Source organism: Cryptomeria japonica, chromosome 5 (assembly GCF_030272615.1).
Source record: "Cryptomeria japonica chromosome 5, Sugi_1.0, whole genome shotgun sequence".
In the NCBI taxonomy this organism is placed as follows: Eukaryota; Viridiplantae; Streptophyta; class Pinopsida; order Cupressales; family Cupressaceae; genus Cryptomeria; species Cryptomeria japonica.
Window position 1 is genome coordinate 816,181,504 of NC_081409.1, and position 4,774 is coordinate 816,186,277.

Genomic DNA, 4,774 nt, shown 5'->3' on the forward strand with positions numbered 1-4,774 from the left:
GTCTTCCTTATTCTTTCCTTCCTCACCAACCAATGATGATGCTTGAATGCTTAATCTGTGTTGCTACTATATTCCATAGTACTTGTATGAATTCTTATTCAGATGTGAAGTTGTGGGTTTCTATTCCCATGTTCTTTATCCTTGCCAAGGTTTTAAATATTTAGATAGTCTTCCCCTATTTGAACTTGACTCAAAGATCTTCAATTCTCATCTAACATTCCTTGACTGTTTGTGGTTTCTTCTTATTCACATTATAGTATTCTTCTTATTCTGTTTCAATTCTTGTATTGGAACCCTTGGTTGTTATGTCTTCTAGTCATCATCTTTGGTGCATTATAGAATCAATACTCTTTGTAGCTGTGTACCCTTTTTTTAGCCTCTTTCTTTGTTGGCAAAATATGACTGTGTGCAAACATCCATTATTGATCCACCACACACTACTCGCCTCACATCAACCTCTTGACTTCCTGTAGTCTCGAGAGTGCATAGCCTGTAGATTATTTTGCAAAGTGTGGGGGTCAGCAACTTGATGTTTAATAGTATTACATGCTTGACATGTACGTATTCTCGTTTGTTTTGTTGATCACCACTTCTTTTTTAACTTGTGGAGAACCCACACCAAATAGCCTCTCATAAAGAATGATTCAAATTCCAAGCAATTATTATAATACTATTAGCGATAACCCTTAGCATGAATAGTAATGATTTTATGGTGAGTAATAAGCCTTGAATAGTTGTACCATGAGCCAAACCCTTGTCTATATCTAAGTATTCATCTTTGTTTCACCTTAGTGAGTGGCAGCCGACGAGAGATCTGTCTGGGGAACTGGACCCTAGAAAGGGTTGCGTACCCACTCTTATTCCATCATATTAGATGGGTTTTGAGTTGTTTTCATGAACTACGATGTCTCTGTGCATTCATGTAGGCAAGGCCATCTATGATGAGCCCCCAAGACATTAAGTCTAGCCCTTAGGTCATGCTCCTTTTGGGTTACATTGATCTTACTTTACCTTTCCATTGGTATGTATATCTTAATCATCTTTATAAAATCAATAATCATCTATTTTATGATTGAATTGGTTAAAGTATTAGTATGATTTTATGTGAAAATCGCGTATTCTAATATATGCTAACCTTCTATTATGTATTTAGACAAGTAGACAAATTTGTAGATGTAGGTCCTAGAAATAAACGAATTGCATGATGATGGATTGGCGAGAGAAACTCGTGAATGAAGAAGGTACTGAGTAATTGTACCCAATAGAAGCCTTATGTTATTGTTTATCAAAATTGTATGGAATTAGATACTTGCTATAATGTACTTGTGTTGAAGTTTTACAAATGTGTTATGTGGTCTCAAAAAAGAAATTTTATTGTTGAACCCATAAGCTAGAAGTGGTTATTACATTATCTTTGAAAGTATCATGGTTTCCAAGCAATTAGTAATTTCATGTATTTAGTTCAAGTTTTCGAATGTTTAATTATCATAACTTTCCTTTGGAGAAAATACTATTCAAAGTAGTTGTTTTGTTTATGTTCCTTTCAATTACATAAAATTCATACTTTAGTTTTAAATTCAAGCGATATTTCCTTGTATATAATAGTTTCTTTTTCATAATTCTATTGGTATATTGCTTCATTTAAGATTCATGAATTCAAAGTTAAATTCCTAGTTAGATAACTAAACAAGAGGAGTTGAAACCATAAATTAGTGGTGTTCGGTATCTATGGTGCCTCTGGGTCACATTTATGGGTAATGTCATCGTGTTGAACTACTACACTTAATGCCTAATAAATCTGCAATAACGACGTATGCGGCATTGTCCCTCTAAATCATTAGGGAAAAATAAGGGTAATTTGGAAGTTAAAATCCAAGGGGCACGTATTCCCCCTTGGATCGATAATCTAAAAAGATTAATTTTTAAATGAATTTACATCCAATCAGTTGAACTTTAGATAACCCCATTAGGGTTTGGATGTGTGTGAAGATCTTGAAAATTTATTTTATCTTGATGATTAAACTTCACTTACAATTTAACCTTAACCCTAATTGAACTCTTATATGAACACTAACTATAATTAAAACCCTACCATAATCAAACCCTAACCTTGATAATGTCCTAATCTAGACCTAATTGAACCCTAAGCCATAACCTAAACCTAAATTTAAATATAACCCTAGAATTAAATTCTAACTACAACTTGAACCCTAATGTAACTAAAATTAAATCTTAGCCCTAAAATTAACCCTAACCCTAATTAAACTCTAATTGTAATCTAACCCTAACCTTAATATATCCCAAAACCTTATCTTAATTGATCTCTTATACTATTTTAACCTTGATCCTAATATAATTAAATCATAACCCTAAATATAATTATACACATACCATAATAAAACCCTAATCATAATTGAACCTTAACTCTAATTAGTTCTATACCCTTAACCCTTCACCATAATCCCTCTAATTGAATCAAAACCCTCATCTAACCCTAAACTAAACTCTAACCATAGAATTAAATCTTACCTACAACCTCAACCTTCATCTAACCTTGACTTAAACACTAACCCTTATTGAATCCTAATCCTAATTTAATTCTAGCCTACACCTAAACCTAATTGAACTTAAATCCTCTTTTAACCCTCACCCTAATGTAATTAAATTTCAATCCTAATTCAAACCCTATATATAACTAAAACCTTACCATAATCAAGTCTTAACCTTGATAATATCCTTAATCTAGACCTAATTGAACCCTAACCCTAATTGAACCTTTATGCAACTATAACCATAAATCTAATTAAATATTAATTTTTACTTTTAATTTAAGATTTATTATATAATCATAACCCTCACACCATGCTTTATCCTTAAACCCTTACCCTATTTCAATATTAACACTAAGGCAAATCGTAAATGGATTATAATGCTAACTGGTGAGCACCTAAGGGGCCTATAAGGTCTAACATGTCTATAAAGAATGGATGGATGTAATGAGGGTCATTTCAAACCTAAAACAATTTAATAAGGCATGTAAAGCCAATATTTGTCATGGTTGAGTCAAGTTGAGTCAAGTTGTCTAGTTGTGTCAAAATTGTCAAAATTGTGTCAATGTTGTCAAATGAGCAAATTTAAGTAATAAATGTTAAGAAGGCATATTAGGTGTCAATTTGGGGTATATCAAGTATTTTAAATATTTTTAAGTCATTAGGTTAAGTTTTTGATGTCATAAAGTCAAATTGAGAAAGTTTTTCTAGTTATGTCAAAAATTGTCAATTTGTGCAATTTCAAAATGGTGGATTTCCAAAGCTAGTTGGTTCTTGGGTAGTTATGGGAGTTATTTTCAGTTTGGGGGGTGAAAATAAATTTAAAAAAATCCTTCCCATGTGAGGAGAGGTTTCTAGAGTTTATTTTGAAGATTGGTCTTTGTAATACCAAACTACTACAATAAAATTTAACATTTTCCTTGCATTCATGAGTGGAATATGAAACAAATTATTGTTTTATCTCTTCATTTTGATCTATACTCTTTGAAAGGTATTTTTTATATGTTATTATAATTATTTTAATTCATTTGGAAGGTTTAATCAATTCATTTGGTGCATATATAGTTGACTATCCCAAAACTAGTGTTGTAGGTGCTTGTTTGTGCTAATTTGGGAGTCAAAATGAAGTTTTAGGGTTCATTTCTCTTTATGTATTTGATGTTTCTTTAGGAATGAGTCTCTAATGGTGTATTATAGACTAAAATTCAGGTAAAAGTACAGGGATGGAGCTGGCATGATGGGTGATCACCTTTTGAGTTCAAGTTTGCATGAGAAAGGTGCATGGGAATGGTGGCATAGGTAAAGCAGTAGGAGTTTGGCCTTAATGAGGGCACTATATTAGTATGTAATATTTTATTACATGATAAATAAATGGTTAATCATGAACTTTAAGTTTTGGAAGTGATTGGAAGAGTGGATTTGAGGAGGCCCTAGTTTTGAAGGCCTAAATAGAAGGGTTTGGGGTTTGACGTATCAAATAAGTGTGGATGCCAAAATAAATGTAAAAATAATTTTATTTGAGACCTAGCCTAAGAATTTTTTAATGTTTAGAATAGAGGGGAGTTGATATGTTTGTACTTGCTTTGTAATAATGGCCTAATTAGGCCTAAATGTGCAGTAGCAGGGTATTGGTCCGTGTAGTTGGTCTAAAAGAAAAATATATGATATTTACATATGTTAAATAATGTCCAAAAGGGTATCGGGAAATTTTTATTTTTTTTTCAAGTTTTTGGGAAGAATTTTCAGTAAAGGGTAGATTACCCACTAAATAGGGTTACTAGCAAATTGGCTTGCCTAGTTACCTGGGTAAGGGTCAGTAAGTGAGCTAATTTATTGGGTGTGTATAACCTATTGATTCAGATTGTTTAGAGTGTGAGAAGACCCTAGAAAGTGGTGTTTGAATTGGGATAAATTTTTGGTGCTTTGAAAGGACTTTGTGTGGAAGGAAACCTAGTGAACCCTTGGGGTTTGAAGAACAAAGTGTAAGACAAATTCATATTTGTGAAAGAACCCAATACCTTTGCATCATTGTGTTATTATAGCCACTAGTAGGTTCTTGTGGGAAGAATGGAAGAGAGATAACTTTTTTAATGAGTTGGGGTATAGACAAGATGCCTCCAAAACAACAAATAGCAAGGGAGAACCAAGAGTTGAAAGAGACCTTGGAAATAGAGGGGAGAGAAAGGAGAGAGAAAGAAGAAGCAAGAGATAGAGAGATAAGACAA